General features: G+C 30.6%; 1 long non-coding RNA gene and 1 pseudogene across 1 annotated transcript; one reads left to right on the top strand and one right to left on the bottom strand.

Moving 5' to 3' along the window:
* Positions 1–1,018: 1,018 nt before the first annotated feature.
* On the top strand, positions 1,019–2,510 carry LOC120123495. Its single transcript, XR_005516201.1, has 3 exons — positions 1,019–1,065; positions 1,170–1,372; positions 2,417–2,510. It is a non-coding gene; the product is annotated as an uncharacterized LOC120123495 (long non-coding RNA).
* A 6,715-nt stretch (positions 2,511–9,225) lies between these two features.
* On the bottom strand, positions 9,226–17,187 carry LOC120123423 (annotated as a pseudogene).
* Between the last annotated feature and the right edge of the window lie 4,866 nt (positions 17,188–22,053).

Here is a 22,053-nt window from a genome sequence, read left to right as displayed (position 1 = left end):
TAATGTTTCATCCTTTTAAAAGTTTAAAGGCAATGTTAACTTACGTCGTGGATTAATGAAATTTTGTCCAACATAATTGGATTTCAATTTTGTTAATTCACGAAATAAAAGAACATCCTTCTTTAAATGATATCGAGTGAATAAAGTGATTTTATCAAGTTGAACATTTTCAAAGAATGAAATTCACTCCTTTTAAAAATTCATAGAAATAGGAAGAATTGTAATTTTAAAATTTGAATTTAAATGTGTAAATTCCATCGTTTTAGACATCGTATAATTAAATGTACCAATATTTGGGCATTGTGTGGGTGCTTACCCTTCGCCGCACGTAACCGATTATTGACCCCTTTTAACTGAACTTTGGTAAACACAAACCAATTTTTTTTGTCTTAAAATATTTTTTTTAATTTTTAAAAGATATTTTAGGTATTCGATCTACCTAACTCAAAGGTTGATGCCGACTCCAAATTTTAAATTAAACAAGAAATCCATTTTTCAAAAAAAATAATGTATTAATTATTTTGAATCTTATTTATATTTTTTTATAACATACTTTATAACCGAGTTTATAAAAGCTGACTACAATCTCCTTTGTTGCATGATGACATTCATGCAGACTTCTACCGAAAAAGCCCAGTTTATTTAATTTTTTTATTTCTTTTAAAAATAGAAATGTCCTTATGTCCATGGCCATTCTGAGAACCTTTTGTATTATTTTATTGGTAAACAAGAATGCAGCATTTGAAATTGTTAAATTTGACTAGTTTCATGAGCCAGAGTTCATCATGTTTCTATTTTCCCTGCGAGCATCTCTTGCATTTGGAATTAATATCCTTTTCCTGTTGCACCTTAAGACCATCCTTTAATCATCTATAGGCAACTTAAATTTCTGTTTTTATTCAAATATCTTGATCTTTGGTCAACATTTTTCTAGCTTCATCGAAGAACCGGGAACGGATAATTGGAGTTGTACGAGATCCGAGGTCAGCAAAACTGCAATCATGGTACCAATGACTAGATGTGAATGCATCTTGATTAGATTTTTAGCCGACGAAAACGATCTAGGTAAGCATAGTTCCGTTTGGAAACAAATATTCAAATTTTAACTTGTTTTACATTGGCTTCACTTGCTGCTACCAAATACGAACCCTAATTTGACTGAGCCGCAGGTGATCGTCCGCTACCCACACCAAGGCTCACGGAAGTAAGTTTTGTCCTCCATGAACTGGCTGACCTGGTGGTTCATGCAGACACTGCGTCTATTTTTTTCTCTATGCCCGCATCTGAAAACTGGCCTAGCTGAGGGGAACCGCAAAAACCGATCACATCTGCTGCTTCTTTTCCCCACCCTCTGTGAACTAGTTGTATCAAGGTACACAACTTTTTGTTAGAAAAAATGTTAACTCGAGATAATAATAATAATAATAATAATAATAATAACAATATTAATAATAATAAATATTCTATCTTCGAACGAAGTAAAATAAATAAAACATAAAGTAGAGACAAAAAATTAGTTTACTCATATTTAGACACTGAATCGGATAAGTAGAGTAACATAAATTGAAGAAGAATTTTGTTGAGACCTGAATGAACAATTTCCTTAAGACAAATTCGTCATCTCCTAGGTGCTTTGAGTAACGTTGGACGTCGGTCTCCCAGGATACAACAACAAACGATCACAACAGTAAGCACAACCGTAATGAACAGTCGAACACAATCTTGTCTTTCTCTTTCACCAGAAAGAACACATTTGAAAGGAATTTTCTAAGTGATTTCCTAATTCAACTTTGTGAATTGTGTCCTAAACTTGTCTCTCAAAGTTGTGTCTAAGATTGTGCCTCAACTAATTAACCTATCTGAGGGGATATGAATCAAAATGTTAGAATCTTTTGATGAATAGTTAATAAATATTAGAATCTTTTGATGAATAGTTAATGCATTTCATGAAAAGAATTGTTGAAAAGTTAATAGATATAATTAAATGGATGCAATTTAAACTAAAAAATAAGTTCATTCATCAAGTGACATGACTTATTATAATAAGTCTATTTACCAAGTGGCATGACTTATTATAAATAGCATCAATTTTATTAAATTAAACTATTATTTTCCCAACAATTTTGACAATTTACCTCTTTCTAAGTTTCTTCTCCATCCAATAAATTTAACTATGTTCCTCGGAATCGAGTATGAGTGCCTAGCACGGGTTGTGTTCTGCGTGGACATTATCATTTATTTCCAAGGATTAGGAGAGAATTTCTAAAAATTCAAGAGGGAACGAGTTTATAAAATTTTAAGATGTGAAAACATATTAAAAGGGTTGTTGGAAGATCATATTTCAAAGAGTGATCAACATAGGATTTTATTATTCCTGTTCTTACTAAAGCCAAACCCTAATCGACTTGGATGACAGGGAAGCTAGAGTGAGAGAGTTGGTACCAGTTTTGCTCAAACTCATCGCCGAGGAACTCACATTAGAAAAGGTTATCACTAGCTCTTGAGAACAACCATTTTTAATAAAAAAAATATTTTATAAAAAAGCTGATATTATGACATGCTTTTTTTTTTGTATCATTGTAATCATACTAACGATGTAACAGCAGTTTGTACATTAGGACAAGGCCAAGTTTTGTTCTTTGGGATAATTCTTGTATAATGTGTACTTGTTACATGTAGAATTTTTGGCAGTTCAATTTTTGTATAGAAAAGAGAAGTGTTCATCATTGACAAAGCTTGGAGAAGGAAAAAGGAAAGCGTCTTCAACTTGTCTTCTTCACCTTCATTTGCATATCCTTGAAATCCAACACTTAGGGTATGTTTGTTTGCCGTAATTGGAATTACGGAATTGATTTTTCACGAATTTTCGTGTTTGTTTCACGTAATTCATTTTTCGGAATGTAATTCATTTTTCTAGTAACATAATTTCCTTTGTGTTTTCTGTAAAATGACTTACAGATTCATTTTCCGTAAGTTATTTTCCGAACTTTTCACTTCAAAGAATAAATACTCAAAATAATTTTATTTTATGAATTTAATATTAATAAAATATTTTAATATCATTTTCATCAAAATATTATTTATTTATTTATTAGTATTTATAATAATATAATATTATAATTTTAATATTATAAAATATAAATTATATTATAATAATATAAGATTATATTTTTATTTTAATAATATATAATAAAATTTTTATATATTTAATAATGAAAATATATTTATATATTTAAATAATATTTTAATAAAGATATTAAATATACTAATTAATATTTTTAAAATATAATAAACACTATTACTTTTATAAATAATTAATTAATATAATATTTTATTTCACTAAAATATACAAAATTAATATTTTTATTAATAAAATTATAAAATAATATTTAATAATAAATAAATTATTTTAATATTTTAAAATAATAATATTAAGTTTTATGATAAATAATATTATTTATTATATTTAATATTTGTAATAAATAATTTTTAAAAAACTCTTCAACTAGTGGAAAAAATGTTTAAATAACATATTCCAAATATCATAAAACGTTTTCCAGATGTTTTTCAGAAAAATGTAATTCATTTTACAAAAAACATTTTCCGGATCAAATTCCAGTAATTCATTTTCCAGTTCTAGTAATTCATTTTCCGAAAAATCAATTACAACCAAACAAACAGACCCTTACTTCCGTGACATATTCTTCAACTAGTCTAATGAGTACTTGTTACATGTGGAATTTTTAAGCACTTTATCTTTTAATGTTTTATTTTATTAAAATACTCTTCTTCAAACAAAAATTGTTAATTGTTAATAGTATAAAGTTAGCTGTTAGAGTTAAGTTGAGTAGATATGGTAAGCCTAGGATTGATGATGTTAACAGGCAGTTATGTTTGAATTGGGGTTTGTTTTGAGGTAACTTGTTGATTGTAGTAGCAGTCTGTTTTTTTTTTGTTGATGGAATATAATTACTTATCCAAAAAAAAATATTATTATATATTTTAATATATTTTAATAAAGATATTTAAAAATATAATAATATTTTTAAAATATAATATAACAGTATTACTTTAATAAATAATTAATATAATTTATAATATTTTATTTCACTATTAATATAAATAATTAATATAACACTATTACTTTAATAAATAATTAATATAAAATTCGTTAAATTTTATTTTATACGTGCATGGGACATGCAAGGTTTGGACACGTTTGTCTCGGGTGCAGTGAAACGTGGCTAGGAAACAGATGAAACCGGGTTTCGTGTTCATTTCATTATTTACAAATGCACAATGATAATGACTTTGTCTACGTTTTAATAAAAATATTTTTTAAAAATATTTTTTCAATCAAATAATTATAGTTGACTTGAATATAATTGATATATATATATATATATATAATATTTTCAATTATTTTATAATGAACGTAAATATTTTGTGATCGTTAATGTTCGAACTCAAAATCTCTAAAGATAACCATAGACGAAATTCACTTGGGGCCTAAAACGAAATTCACTTGGGGCCTAAAGGCCCCTAATCTTGTAAATTTCTTTTATGTTCGATAGATTTTGATTTAATAGTATTTTAAATCATGTAAAAATAAGTATTCAGATTAAAAAAATATTAACTATTTAATCATGCAGGGGCGAACTAACAAATGATAATCCAATGTTCTCGATTTTTTGGTCTAATAACAATTTATGTCATTATAAGTTAAAATATTACACAAATTAGACATTGTCTTCTGAATTTTAAGTTTAAATACCTAATAAGTCATTATATATTTCTTAAAAAGTTTAATATTTTGGCCCTATCAATTCCTAATCCTGACTCCGTACCTGAGGATAATAGTAAGAGAAAATAACCTCAGTGACCGAAAATGCCTTATAATATACGATTTTAACCAACTTTTTTTGGATTTACCAAAATGACTAACAAATTCGCAACGCGATCTCAAATTCGCAATGTGAATTCAAATTTTGCAACCCATGTTCCAAATTCACAACGCGAAAGTCAAATTCGCAATGCGAAAGTCGAAATTCGCAACGCGATTTTAAGATTCGCACGCGATAGTCGAAATTCGCAACGCGATACTCCAAAAACGCGAAAGTTAAAATCGCAAATTCGTGGTCGTGATCGTGGTCGTGGTCGTGGTAATACGAGTCTTCGACACGTCCGCACGAATTAATCTTTTTAGAGATCGCGTTGCGAATTGTTGGTCATTTTGACAAATCCAAAAAAAGTTGGTTATTTTCTCTAATAGTAATTCTTCTAACCATTGAGGTAGGTTGGTTCGTGCATATTACTCTATTTTTTAAATATACATTTTTTCCATTTAAAATTATACAATGTATGAAAAGATAAAAACATAATTATATAATTATTAACTTTTATTCAATAAATTATATTTTAACTATTTTTAATTAAATTAATATTCGATAAATTAATTATATCAAATACATTAATAATTTGTAATAAATATGTATATATTATAATAAAAAAACTATTGAATACTACTCAACATTTGAACAAAAAATATAATTATATATTTGTAGTGGTGGGTTCAATAAAACGTGAGGATGAACGTTTCATTTTTTTTAAAATATTTATTTTTATTGATTATTTTTAATTTGTCTTTTATATAAAATAACAACGCACAGTTTTTAAGCACTTATACCTTGTAAAATAAAGAAGGTTAGGGTGTGTTTGGTTCACGGAATGTAACATTACCAGTGGGAATAAAAGATTATCAGGGAATAGGATTATTGGGAATATTGTATTTTGTGTTTGGTTGGTTTAGCAGGAATGTAAGATTACCGTGTTTGGTTAAAGGAATAAAAGATTATTTGAATGTATATTTGACCAAATTGTCCTTATTATATATTTGTATAATACAAATTGTAAAATATTTATATATTTTCTTTAAAAAATTAAATTCATAATATTTATATAATTTTTTTACAAAATTAAAAATATAAAAAAGGTTTAATGAAAGGGTAAATTCTTTTAACCCCTGAATTTCGTATAAAATTTTAATTATAGATTTTTTTGTAAATCTAAAATAATTTAAGGATAAATTTTGTATTTAACCTTCGTAGAATTTTTATTATTCAATGACAGAAATATTTTTGAAAAAACAATAATAATTTAAGGGCATTTTAGTCCAAAACGTCGGTAATGTTACAATACCTAAGGGAATGGGAGATAATGACATTCCCGGTAAATACCCCAAAAAATCTACTATTGGTACTTTTGACTCGACGAGATTTGCCTCACAATTATGTAGTTTCTGCAGCACTTTGCACCTCTTTTTTTTATCCATTTTGTGATTATTTTAGTTTGTAAATTTAGAAATTTAGTTTGTAAATTTAGAAATATTAAATATAAATAATATATTATTTTTCTGAAGAGAAAATCAAGATGAAGTAATGAATGATTTACATTAAATTTTGATTCGAGTTGAATGGTAGCTTAAATCGACTAGGATCTTTTAAAACCCAATCTCAGCCATTAACTTCAAACCCCTCCTTTTTGTTTGATACTCGAATAGTTCCATTCCTATATCTAAACATACATCCTCCTTTTAGGCCTAACGGTCGTCCGCAAAGGCAATCGATAGTGATAAACAATGACAGTGGTGAGTATTGACTGACGACTGAAGACTTTGGTCGAATTCAAGAGGTCAAATTGATATTTTATATAAAGTTTAGGGGTTAAAATGATATTTCATTTAAAATTTAAGAATCAAATTAGTATTCTAAATTCATATTTTAAATAAAAAATTAATCACTTTAAACTAATGTGTCATGTCATCAAACTAACATGAATTAACGATTAAGTGATCAAAATATAACAAGTGATAACACAGGTGATCAAAATTTAATAAATTGAAATTGATAAAGAAAGTGACTGATATATATATATATATACATATAATTCGATTAATAAAAGTGTATAAATATAAATAGAAAATGATCAACTCGATAATTAATACATTAAAAAAATATTAGAGATAAATTGTCTTCAATATAGTTCATAATCAGATTTAGGGTTTTTAAACACATTTTTCTCAATTTCACATTTCATTTCTAGACCTGAACGAATTGAGAAGATTTAATATTAACACGTTGGGTAATGGATTAAATATATTAAATATTAAAAATCAATGAGATTTTATATTAGAAGTACGAATGTAAAATTTATATTAAAATTTTTGAGGTGTGAAATTATAAAATTTTAAAAAGTGAATTAATAAAAAATATCTAAAAATATATAATTTAAAATTTTTTGAAGATGAGATTATATCACATCATTTTTCGGTCCATCTTGTTTGATATCCTAGGAGACACTTGACTTTGTACTTAAGTTGAACAATATAATAATCTTTGATAGTTGCTTTGACAGTGTTGTTTTAGGACGAGCCACTATTTTGTTCTTGCAGCCTCTTTCGGTTTCGATGGTTTGGTTATAATTTTGAATTGGACGATAAGCTATTTCATTTCAGCATTATATCGAACATGATTTAAAAAAAAATAAACCTCAAACTCAACTTACCTTCAACATCACCATAATGGTATATCGATACCTCAACAACTTGACACTACTGCTATGTGTATCTATAGACACAACGCTGCTCGACAACGATCTCGGATTTCATAACATTCCGTTGATCTGTGTTACCCTGGGAATTGTAAGACGTGATCGGTTTTCGCCTTCCATCGACAACCGGATGCATGGTTGTAAAGTCGGCACTGTATGTATAGCCACCATACGCAGCCATTTCCTGGCTTAAGATTTTGTCGCTCTTTGTATTTGAAACGACTCGAATGTTGGTTTCTTATCAAAGGTGATAAGCATCGTGGCTCTCTTTATATAGAAAAATGAAAATTGTTCTCTTTAGCTGACTAAAGATTCAACATTTAATTCAATGAGCACTTTTAGAAGTTGAGATTTCAATTGTTCAAAGAATCATATTCCTTTGGGGGGGGGTTTATAATGGCATCTATTAGCTACGTGAAATATGCAATCTCTTAGTATCATAATAGGAGCAGACCACTCTCCGTGCAGAATATAGTAAACAGTCTTGAATTAAAAAAAGAAGGTAATCAGTTCAAGTTATCTATCCAGCTTGAAAACTACCAAGATGGCCGACTGGATAATTTACAACCATATAAATGTATGAAAAGTTGAAAACTACCACCACTAAGAAAGAAAGAAAAAACATTTAAGTACTTAAATCGTCTTCAAAGCTTGCTTTATCATTTGTTGAAAACTAAATTATTGCTAGAAATCAGTTAGTTGTGCTCACGGTTCATCCTTTCTGATTTGAGTGAAAAGTAACAGTTCGATGCAAGATTAATTGTGAGCTGGTGGTTCTCCATCAGAAAAGAAGAGAGACGACCTAGAAACAATAGTTGATCTTGTAAAAGAGGAAGAGTGACGGCATGTAGAGGATGAAATCTCCCTTCCATTCTTTTTTCGAGGTATAAATACATCAACTATAAAACGTTTAATGTCAGACTATAATGATTATACTGTCTATAGGTTGAATTAGACAAGATTACAATTGTCTTAGGTTTATATGGAACTGTGTCTATCTCGAGTGCGTGAGACTCCAGGCGGAAGTATCATTTAGAGGGATCACCGTAGGTATAACAAAAAATAAATTAAAATATTTACCCAAAATTTTCGTATGTTTTAGAAAATTTCATATACAAATCCCAATATTACCATGTATTGCAAAAAGTGGAAGTAGAGACAACCTCATTGGTCTATCAATATGTCTTTTCGTGTATGAGATAAGCCGGGAAAGAGGATTCAACTTTTCACTTGCCAACCAAGAAAATAAAGCAGCAAAATGCACAAAGAAAGTGTATGAGACAATTTGCTCCCTTTTATAATTTATTTTATTACAGGCGCATAAATAAAAGAATAAAAAACAATTAGCATAACTTTTACCAATAAATATAGCCTAAATCAAATCCCCTCTCCCTAGTTAAGCAAGAAATACGACTTAATCATGCACAAGAAAACATTGAGAGATTTTCTAGAAACAAATTCAATGCAAATTCATAGTCTTATTTCGTCAGGTAACAAGTGAAGAAAAATTCTACTTCATGATAGCAGTTTCTACGACTAGATATCACACCCCATAGAACAAAAATCTACAGAGCATCAGACATCAGTGTAAGCCTAGTGTTTTGGTCCCCGGGTTTCGTTCAGCTAATTGTCCACCCCGAATAACAAACTCTTCAGTTGATTGCATTTCCCACCCTACAGCTTTTTTCTGATGTATGGCAAGAGCATGGATGTCAAAAAAACAAAATTAGCATCTGCCTATGAAAACTTTAATTACGACCCTCTTGATAAGGTCTGGAAAACACCCCAGATTGGAAACTGATTGTCTTTTGAAATATAAAGGATCCAACCAACATTTTCTGATCATGATAGGCAGCCTCGGATGAACAAAATATTTGCCAACGCTTCACAAAAGCATGAGATTTCCAACCAATATAGAGAGACCAACCTGCAGCCCAATAGATAACAAGAGGATACAATTCAATCACTATTTTAGCTAATAGCTTCCTGCAGATACTCAATGAGTAGATACGCTCAAAGAGAAACTATACTCTGTTTAGTCACAGACTAATATGAAACAAATGTCCCATGTTAAACTGACAAAATTATAGGCAAAAATTACCGACATGCTTCCTCTAAACAACTAACTAACCTCCCCGTCTTTTTCCCCACAAGAAACAATCCTAGAAATACAGCCTACATAATAAGCTGCAACTCACCTGCTCCCAGAAGTCAACAAATCACCTGCCTTGTATCACCCTATAATTAAGTACCAAGTCCTCCGGTTTCTTCCATACATAAGCCCGGACAGTAGCTAAGCTCATGTCAGGAGACAATACCTGAAAATGTAGTAGTAAATCAAATAAGGGACCAGAATAATATGATAGAACTTGAATTGACTATGTTGAATCCAAACACAATACAGTCGAGGCTTTTGCCAAGGCCTCAATCCAGAGCGAAAAGATCCATCATAACATCCAACATGCACTTGGCTTGCCTGATTATTGCATAAAATCTCAATAGAAGGTCGAGGCTTTTGCCAAGGCTTCAATCCAGAGCGAAAAGATCCATCACCAACTGCTGAATGTTGCAATCGGCCTCCAAGTCCAGGTGAAAATGTTCCATCCGAATTCACATTATCAGATGGTTTCTCAAGCTTTTCTATGACATAATTAACAACCTTCATAACCAAAACATAATGAGTATATTAAATACTAGAAAATCTATAAAATAAAGATATAAAAAATACAATCTACAGAACCAGTTGGCATTTACAAATATTAGAAAACCAAAGAAGAAAAAAAGAATCTAACAAAACAAAGCCATCTCCCACATATACATGCAACTAAGCATTCAACAAAGCTAATTCAGAAGATTGCTTTATTATAATTCATTCCTATCTTCTTTTGGCTACAACCAAGTAAAGGTCCTATCGATATATATGAGCTCTAAAGGCTAAAATAACATCTTCAGTAATCTAACATTGCCCTTTTAGCTGTTATGTCGTTCATGCTCCAAAATCTGAAACCAGTGCATTAATTAGAGTGATATATTTGTATACTAACAACATTTTCTACTTCCTATGAACACATGCCATGCACAGGAAAATGCTTTTAGCAAGTACTAAGAAAACCAAACATCCATACCTTATGTATTCTCAAGATGCGAGGTGCACTTAATTTCCCTTGTGTGAGGATCTGAATGCCTAAACCTTCACATGGATGAAGGTAGAAGCTGCACCTGCACAAATAAAAAGTTAAACTATCAAGAAAGGGAAAAAAGATGAAAGTACATCCTGCTTAATACCCAATAAGTAAAATAAATAATTATCCATGGTTCTGAATATAGTGCAATGGTGTAAAGGGGTTGCTTTTTTTTTGTTTTTGGGGGGTGGGGGGTTGTCAACTATGAAACACAATAAGAACACAGAATACAGGTACCACACGACAAGGACACTGCAATACAATAATTTAAATGGGCCAAAAAAGAACACATGGGAAAAATACGGCAGTTGACATATATTAAATATAGTTTAATTAATTCAATTTCATATATCAAATGAACTTTACTTTTATTGTCAGTATCAAAATTCTTTTCAATTAAACTACTTTAAGCAATAAATTTTATTATTAGTGGTAGCATTGATTTTAAATATTCTTTATATCATGAAAAATAGTTATTACTTTTGTTATACCCACACCAAATTGAGCAAAGGAAAGCTTAATGAGGTCTCAGAAGTTACTTAGTGTTATCTCGTGGTGGAAGCTTGTTACTCAATACACAGTCCAAAACCCAACAAGGGAAGTCCTTCTCATCCTCAGTTCCATCCAATTCAGTAATTTTCTTCCTCCAAGGACCACCTTGGGAACCCTCAGTGATAATAGAGGGAGGAGATATGGTAGAAAATTCAAAAGAAGGATAGACCGTGGAGTCATTTTCAGCATTACCATCTACCTCAGTTCTTGAGTTAGCAAGACTTCTTGAAGTAATATCTTTTCCTGATAGAACATTTCCATTAACTGACGCCTGGGAGCCAAGTATTTGCCTTCTTTTGGTCATCCAATGAGCCAATAGGCCTTTAAGGGTTTCACGAGCTAGGTTAACCTACAAAAGACACGTCAACACCAGATGTATATAATAATCACAGATTTTTTCAGAGATATCAGTGTCTTAAGATTGCCAAAATCAATGGAAAAATCTAATACCTTATCATCCTCAGGCTTGCCAATTATGTTCAGATCTGCAGAGTACATTTCTGCAGAAAAGCATTGGGGAGTTTCCAGATGAACAGACAAGCTCCCAAGCCGGGTATCCACATTGAACCATGCAGGAATGCTTACCTAGAATGGTTTTAAACAAAATTTATTATTACTATTTTAAAAAATATATGCACTATTAGAACTGATATGATCAATAAATAGTTGACGCACCATCTCAAACAACTGCTCCTTTTTCTCATCAAACGAAGCCTGGACATTGAAATTAAAGAAAGATTTATACATACAACTAAAACATAACCATGCATATACAAGTGTGTATATGTGCACCAAACCAGTAAGTGGAAAAGCAAAGTCCAAGCCCTTCTACTCGGGGGGGATGAAGGAGAACAAAAAAACTGAAAGGATCTGGTCACCTGTCCGTAGTCCTCAATCACAACACCCCTGGTTATCTCCCAGAGCTTTACTGAACCAGCAGTATCCTGTTAAAGAAACATTAATATCATTTATGCAAAAAAAAAAAACTCCCAAAACAAAATTGTACGAAACAAAACTCAGGAAGTACAATAACATTTACCTTGGTTAATACATGTCTTTTATTATTTAAAATGTCGTGCTGAACTATTGCTGGAGTTCCAGGAATGGTAAAGATTGGTTCTTTATAAACAGGAACCTGTGAATAAATGACAATGTCAGCACTCAACAAGGGAAAGGAATAGAAAGTTTTTAAAACAAATAACAACCAAACTTCAAAGAGATATAAATAACAAAGCATATCATGGTTAACAAAAGGACAAATTAATATTTCCTCTTTCTCCTTGCGGTTGAGTGAGCATGGAACAAATCAAACATACCATAAATAATTCAATGAGCTTGCAGCCTTGCACCAAATCCACCAAAGTTCAAGTATGTAAAGAAATTAAGTGTTGCCACAGTGCAGAGTTTATGTTTTTAACAATACTACACAAACATGCTATACTTACTGGGGTAGACCCTTCTAAGGAAACTCGTGCCCTAGAAAAGGACAAGTTTCCAGCCAAGAACGAACCACCTCTTTGAAACACCTTCTGAGGATTTCTTCCTTCAGCAGGCCATCTATGGACTGAAGAATCTGTGGTTGCAACCCATATGCTATCATCATACAATGCCAGCTGCAAAATTGGGTGTTCCTTTGTGCAAAGCAAAAGACTCTCTCTTGTTGTCAAGTTTGTCAATACAACTGATTCATGTACAAAGTAAGTGCAAGTTCAAAGTTAAAGCTAAATATTTGAGGTAACAGACATGGACATCAAAGATTGTCAAGATTATATACCAAGAAAATTCAGAGCATGACCTTTGTTTGAAGTCAGAACAGTTCAGAAACTTAAGCTAGAATAGGCATTTTCAACTCTTAACAATATTTCATTGAGTTGCATTTTCATTTTCTGCTTACTTACTTTTTAAATGTCAAAGATATTCAGGTAATTTCAAAAAAAAATACCGGAAATTAAAGAATTTGGCACAAGGAATCATTTTTTTTTATAGAAGTAGGAGGCCTCATTAAAAACCTCCCTCATAGTGGACCCTTTCCCGTGGCACAAGGAATCATATTTAAGAGTTTGTCTTATGCTAAGCTTTCATTCATTCTACAAGAGTTGTAACTTTATGAAGTCAATTTTGGAAGTTTCCTACTTTGGATCCCAAGTGTTTGTATGAATAAATATTACCAGAACTCCATCAATGAGCATGATCTACTTCAATTACTAAAAGAAGAAACTTCATAAGAACTTTGGCAACATTATTGACTAAATGACTACCATTGCCCTAGTTCAAAGTTTAAGGAATTCTAGGAATGATGCGACATAATTACTTATTCCTCTTCATTGCTCTCTAATTTCTAGCATTAGTTTCACTATCAAACTAACCTTAAATCCTTCCAAAAAGCCCTTAATTATCATTCCACCAATGACAGATTAAATTTCCTTAGCATAATTTCGCATCCTTAATTGAACCTGATATACTTACCAGCCAATTGTCCTACGTCAGTAGAAATTTCTTGTGAAATTCAGGAGAAATTTCTTGTGAAATTCTACATCAAAGCATTGACAAAAAGGATAAACATATCCATTAAAATGGTTTCGCATCAATATATACTTACAGAAAGATCTCTACCACCGCTATAAACATGACTAAAGGTTGGGGTGCTTGCAAGCGCCCAAACAGAATCCGTATGCACAGCATATGAATGCACACAACGTTGCTGCCCAAGGTCCCATAGCCTACAAATTAAAATTACAACCGCTTGAAAGGCAATGTCTTAATTTATTATGGCTGAAAATGGCATGTGCTTGTACACCGGTGAAACCGGTGCACAAATTAAGTACCTGATCATAGAATCGGATGAGCCTGATAAACAGTATCTGAAAGAATACAAAATGTCTGTCAAACACTTAATTAAATGAAATAAATTCCGGAAGATAGAATACAATCAAATAACATAATTCAATAGCATCAATCAAGGGAAGAGCCCATAAGATAACAATAAACTCCCTGATATGTTCGGAGAAAAGCATTCATCCAAATTTCACTTGAAGGCAACGTTGCAGTTAATAGAATAATAGATTTGGACATGTGCATCTATTTAAATCCATAACAAGGTTTTGTCTCATAATTCAACCATTCCCATTGTTATAAAAGTACTTAGCATCGTATGACCATTTTTAATATACAAAAATTCTTGTTGCTAAAATTTCCAAAATGTTACAATGAAACGACAGTTCATTCCACTGCAACGGAAGAGTTCAGCAGTTGCAAGAGAGAATAATCAGATGAAATATGTATCATATAAGTTACCACATACTAAAGCTCTATAGCTGTAAGCTTCCAACTAGCATCAAGTTAATTCTATTTTTAACTCAGAACTGACAGGAGCTGAATTCATTGCACCAACCTGCCAGTAGAATCCAGACACAGAGCCCTAATGTTATCTGTATGCCCTCTCAGCTTCATGGTCTTAGAACCAGTTCTAGGGTCCCAAACTCGCACAACCTATATGAAAATGAGGCAGGATGCTAAGATTGTTGCTGAAATATTTAAATGAAAAGGTTAAATGGTAAAAAATGACCAAAATAGGTAAGTGTATGACCTGCACTTGCAATATGTTATAAGAGGAAAGAAACATGTTATTATCAGAACATTTGAATTCGGTTAGAAGTAAAAATACCTTCTCAGTTCCACCAGAGACAGAAGGGATCCACTATCATTCATTCCTAATGCGTACACGGACTCTTTATGGCCTTTGGCAGTTATGGGGACATATCCATGACACTGGGTTGTGTGTGCAGCAATGCTATTACTTGAGCTAATTGTTCGCAAACTTGATATTGATAATGAATTTGCAGAACCATTGATACCGTTGGACGAATCATCTTCCGTTACATCACTGGACTTGGAGAGTGGAGTAACCGCAGCTTCAATATCCCATACAAAAACCTCACCACCAAGACCCCCAGAGGCAACTACATTGGTCTAAAATGTATGGCACTAAAAATGAATCAGAAAGTGACCTCTATAATAATAAATGTCATAACTTGAAGCAGAACTTATGCAGCCAACTTAAACATTAAATTTAAATAGCAATATTGCATTAATGGAACCTTCCATCCATGCAGCTAATAATATCCACAGAAACTTTGACATATAAATTACATTGCTTTCAGCTGCAGCTAGACATGTAACATAGTCAGAGTGTTGACGGAGAGTGCTGGTACAAGTTCCATCAGACAAGCAATTCCATATCTGGTATATGCCAAAAAAAAAGCATGTCAATACTTAATGAAATTAGTCAAAAAATAACTGTAAAAGATAAAGATTAATTAACAGCAAACCTTCAATGTGGTGTCCGACGAACAGGAAACAAGTGTATTACCACCTGCAATTACAGCATCATTTACCTGCATATCAAGGAAATTGCTTTATTCTGAATCATAACTTACGCATTACAGAGAAGTATTATGGATGGTGAATCCCAAAACCTAAAGAAAAAGAAGATAAAAGAATTCTTGACATTTAAACTAACTGTCGACATAATTGAAGTGCAAAGCAAAATACTTGCTCTAGCTTTTCCTTTTGGAGAGCTGATTAATTAGTAACTATTTATAATTGGTAATATGTCAAGATATGGCATTCTAGTAGACCAAAAATGGGAAGTAAATTAAATTTTCACACCCTCCCAAGTCCCAACAACATATTAGCAATCAAAAGATTCTAGGAGAAATATGAAGGTCATGCTCATAGCCAAATGCAGTCATTGGCGATAAAAAATGTACCCAATCAACATGTGACTCAAAAGTAGCAGAGCAACTGGCAGCATCTTCATCCAGTGCCCATCTCTTAAGCATGCCATCACGGCTTCCAGTGAAGAGATAGTTGCACCCATCAGAGACAGATGACTTTAGGACAGCCAAACAATTTATGCCAGCACAATGCTGCAAAACAACATGCCAAAATAAAGAAACATCAGTGCCTACACCCATAGAAACTGATAAAAGGATCAAGAAAAATCCAATATACTTACCCTATAGAATAAAAAGCAAAGGATTAACAGAATAATCTGATCTGATTGTGAACATGTTCTTAAATACGCCAAATATGACTGGTACAATATTACCTAGGAGAAGGAAGTTCAGGAGTTCCAACCCCAAACATATTTGAAATATGCGAAGTTTATCAACATAACAAATAAATAATAAACGTTTAGGAAAACAAATGGTAATCTAAACAAGATTTAATGAAGGCACACGTACTCAAATTGTTATTCTGTGGTTCATTAATAAATTTGTGTGTCCCCATATAACAATGCATATAAAAACAAACACAAGCTTCTAGAATTCATACTTTAGCTGCGATATGATAGCATTAAAGTTTCGAGAAGGAATATAAATCTGATTAAGCACTAGGCAGAAACACCGATCATGGAACATATTGCATTACACTGAAAATACAGATACATACATTAGAACCCTAATGAAATCTCATATATGCAAATTCCTAACGATTGCCAAATACGAAATCAAGGAAGAAAACTTGTTCACTTCAAAGATTAAGAACGAATGAATAAGAACAACTTCACCTTTGTATCATCAGTGTCCCTCAAGACATATCTCAGCTTCTTTTCTTTACGTGGGCGGTTAGAATTGCCATTGTTCCCCGCACTGCCCACTCGGTGCATTTCGTGACCCCCTATATGATCAGTCAAACGAAATTTGAAACTAAACCACTGAAATTTTCAACGCCTTTGAACACTTGAACATTTCAACACCGTATATTAAGTTGGAATAACTTAAATTCTGCAACCAAAATCAATTTAAAAAAATAATAAAGCCAGGCTTCAAATAGCGATGGAGAGTCGGCGTCCCGTCGTGAACAAATTTAACATGGATAGCAGCGGATCGCGGGCACAAATAGCGTTTAGAAAGTTCTCCTTCTCGGCAGAGTAATCGTAGATAAAGTATGAAATGAGATAAGAGTAAATAGTACTGGGATCGAAACATAGAATGCAATATAGCAGAGGCTGGGAGTAGATAACTCAAAATCTCTCTCAATACTAAAATAGGAATCGATGCTCAAGTAAAGTTTAGGGTTTCAAAAATTACCTTATTTAATACGGTGGACGGTCGGAAACTACAAGGCAAGAGTTGGGGTTGGGTGAGGAAACGGAGGAAGAGAGGCGAGGCTTGGTTGGTTGGGTCCTTCGGTACGGTGATGGTGAAGAGAGCGATGAATCTGGGTCGGGAACTGTTGGGTCAAATGATAAATTTCATATTGAATTTGTGATCATGTTTTCTTTTAGGGTAAACTACCTGTTTCGTACCCTATATATTTCTCTCTTCTGTTTTAGTCGCTAAATTATTATTCTTAGCAAAACTCTGATATTTAATTTTTATTTCATTGTCGACGTAACGAAAATAGTAATATAGCATAATATACTAATAATTTTAATTTTAAAATTTTATATTTTATATTAAATTAATTTTGATTTAAAATAATTTAATGTTAAAGAAATTTATCAGTGTGATTCAAACATCATCAATATCTTGTTCATATATAGTGATAATGGTCAATAAATTCTTGACATTTAAATAATGACATATAAATATTTAGTATCTTTCAATTTATAAATATTTTCCCCACTACTGGTTTTGACAGAGAATGCTTTAAGGAAACTTTTTCTGTAATTTGTATGGAGTTTTCTTGCTTCGATAACGAGAGTAAAATAATTATGAAATAAAAGACATCGATATTTAATGTGAAAATTTTTATTTTTATTTTCTAAAATAATTTTTCAATTTTACAACCAAACATATTTTCTTTAATATTTTATATTTTTAAGAAATTAAAAATAAAAATAATCTATGTTTTCTAAATAAAACCAAACCGATGATATTTTCCTTTTATTTTTGGGCCGCTTGATGGGTTTTTTAAATATGTTTTAATCCTCTTTAAAATTTGTAAATTCATTCTGATCCTCCTAATAAATCATAACTCCATTCTTTGTGAACTATTTGACTCTAGTAAAGAAAACTAGGATGGAATATCCCGAAATTGGACAAAAAGATGCTATGAATAATTAGAATATATTAATGGTAAAATGCATTAATCTAATATGAAAATAAAGTAAATATATAAATAATTAGGTTTGGTTCAATTTTTAATTAAACGTGAATTAAATTATATTTATAAAATTGAATGATATAAGAATTAAAATATTTGACTTGATTTAATTCGTTTTCATTCGATTCAAGAAGTTTTAGTTATTCATATTTTTTAAACTGAATGTCTAAAGAAAATAAATTTCAAGCTTAAATTAAATGCGAATACACAAATTTAAATTAATAAAACTAACATTATTAATTTTAAAATTTAATATTTAAATTGATTCAAGTGAGGAATATCTAAAAATATCCGATATTTACATATGTTAAGACACCAATCAATTTTTATTATTTGATTTTTCTTTTTGAAAGGATTGTCTTGTATGTTATATATAAAAGTACGGGAACTCGCTCAGAGTCGACTCCAAGGTAGGGCTGTAAATGAGACGAGACAGATCGCGAGTTATTTGAGATCGACTCGATCAAGGCTCGATAAATACTCGGATCGAATGAACTCGACTCGATCTCGAGCCCGGCTCGAGTTCTTAACGAGCTGGAACGAGCTACTCGATATTCTACTCGAAAAGCTCGTGAGCAGCTCGAAAATATAATATATTAAGATTTTATTTAAAAAAATAAATTAATAATAATATTAATATTTATGTATTGTTTTTTTTAAAAATACAGTAAGATTTTATGTATTTAAGGTTCATGTTCGAGTTTGAGGCTTTAATCAAGTTAAATTTAAGATTTTTTTTCATTTCGAGCCTTTTCGAGCTGCTCACGAGCTTCAGTTCAGGATTTCGAGTTCGAGTCGAGCTTGAAAATTTTAAGCTTGCGAGTTTTTAAATCGAGTCGAACTCCATTTCAGAGTTTTCGAGTCGAGTCGAGCTCAACAATACTCGAGCTCGACTCGGCTCGTTTACACCCCTACTCCAAGGAGAGTACCTTAAGCAATCGTTCAAGAATCTCAATTTTTTGTATTTATAATTGGGATCCTTAATTTTTTTTTTAATTTTTGACTCTCTTTTTCCATCTCTCTTATTTATTCATTTAATTATGAATTAAGTCCAATCATGTTTTGTTTTCAAATCTTACTCTTTAATTTATCAAATATTCTTTAATTTTTAATCTTCTTCAATCTCAACCTAACAATAACTATAAGAAGTTATTATATAAAATGAACTAAAATGATAGTTTAAATACTAAATGTGTAATTTATCCTTTTTAACATAGAAAATGGGAAACTATAAAAAAATAAATTTAAAAATCCAAAAATTGATTTGATCAAATTATCAAAAGTTCTCAATGATGCTATTTGATGAATTAGAGAAAAATACAATTAGAACTATAATTTTAGGCTATTTTTTCTTAAAATACAATAATTTTATTTTGTTTAAAATAAATTTATTACAAATGTAATTAATTACGCTTAAAAAGGGAGAAAATTCACTATTAAAAAAAGGAGAAAATTCAAACATTTTTTTTTGCTGAAGATACCCAAAAAGAAAAAGTTCACACACATTTACTTTACTTTATGCTGAGTTGTCACGGGAAAATATATATTAAAAGAATTTATTTTCATTATTTTTTTTCGTGTTTTTATATTTTGTAGGAATAAAACTAATTTAAAGTAGGAAGCCTATTTTTGGACTCAACTTTGATTTATTTTATTTTAATCATTAAATTTTCAAAATTTTTAATTTAATCATTTAACTTTTAAATTATATTTTTTTATTATTCAGATGTTAAATCATAAACAAAAGGATGATTTGATCTAATTTTTCTTTATGATACGGGCTATTTCTTATTGTTGTGAAAATCATCTCATTTTTACTTCTTTTATTTCATCATATTTTAAATAATTTTAAAATCTCAGAGTTTCATCTTTCTCGTATTTCATTATTAATATCATCGTTCTTTGATATCTTCTTTGGTAAGACACCGATACATTTATCTCATCCTTACTTATAATAAATCTATCAATTTATTTTTTTAAAATATCTTATAAATTTGTAAACCTTTGATCCAAAATTAAAAAAAATGATTTAAATATATAATTCAATCTTTATCTATCAATTATTGTGGAATTAAGATATATTGTTTATATTTTTTTCTCCACTTTTTCATCATTAAGATTTGGAAGAGAGTGTTTTTATGGAAATAGGTGAAAATCTAAAAAAATAAGTTAAATTTTTTAAAAAAATTAAAAGAAAATTTTATAAGATTTCAACGGTTTTGGAAAGAATAGGGGTTTGTTATAATACTGTTAAATAATTAAAATGAAAAGATAAAAATTGAAGAAATGACAAAGTCGAGTAATAAAATCGAAAATTCAAGTTTATTAACCAAAATAAGAATATGGTCAAAGTTGAGTGATAATACTTGTAATTTACCCTTTAAAATAACTTGAGCATCACTGCAATCTGCAAACGGTTATGCGAAAACTGTCGAAAGTTAAAACCTTGCCCGACTTTGATAAAAACCTTGCCCGACTTTAATAAAAACCCTTTTGTTTGGTTTGTTGGAATGTTTATGAGGGAATTAAAATCTGTGAATGAATTGAAATCTGTCAAAAATTAAAATCAAATTTCATATTCTGTTTGGTTGGCAGGAAATTTAATTAGAATCCAATTCCATATTATGTTTAGTTCGCAGACATGTCAGATGAATTTGATTTCAGTAATGTAAAATGACAAGATTGCCCTTATTATTATTTTTTGCTTAATTTTAGTTTATTTTATAAATTACATGTAGCAATATATTATAATTTTTTTTAAAAAAATTAAATTAAATTAAAATTTAATTTTATTAATTGATTATTCATTTCAATAAATTATAAAAATTATGTTAATAAATATCATAAGTTAAAATCATCCCAATTAGGGATGACTATGGGTCGGGTTGAGTCAGGTTTTTGGTCTACCTGACCCGACCCGAGAACAAGGGAACCTCCACCTGAGACCTGACCGACCAAAATAAAGTTTCACCGACCCGACCCGACTATATGAATTAGAAACCTGACCCGACCCGAAATAATAAAAAAAATTATTTTTATTCAATAAAAACAGTGACTTAATTGAAAATATATATATAGGGGTATTATTGTAATTATTTCTAAATATATAAGGTAAAATTATATATATTTGGGTTAGGTATTTTTCACCCTAAACCCGAACCCGACCCAATATCACACTTAAAAAAACCGATCCGACCCCACCAAAATAAAGTTTCACCCACCCGACCCGAATATATGGATTAGAAATCCGACCCGACCCGAAATAATAAAAAAATTATTTTATTCAATAAAAACAATGACTTAATTGAAAAAAAATTATATATAGAGGGGTATTATTGTAATTATTCCTAATATATAAGGTAAAATTATATATATTTTCGGGTTGAGTATTTTTCACCCTAAGCCTCAACTCGACCCAACCCGAATATCACACTTAAAAAACCGACCTGACCCAACCAAAATAAAGTTTCACCCGACCCGACCCGAATATATGAATTAGAAACTCGACCCGACCCGAAATAATAAAAAAATTATTTTTATTCAATAAAAACAGTGACTTAATTGAAAAAATTATATGTAGAGGGGTATTATTGTAATT

Source organism: Hibiscus syriacus, unplaced genomic scaffold (assembly GCF_006381635.1).
Source record: "Hibiscus syriacus cultivar Baekdansim isolate YM2019G1 unplaced genomic scaffold, ASM638163v2 tig00110393_pilon, whole genome shotgun sequence".
NCBI lineage: Eukaryota > Viridiplantae > Streptophyta > Magnoliopsida > Malvales > Malvaceae > Hibiscus > Hibiscus syriacus.
Note: the sequence above shows the minus strand (reverse complement) of the source record. Positions and strands in the feature narration are given on the sequence as shown.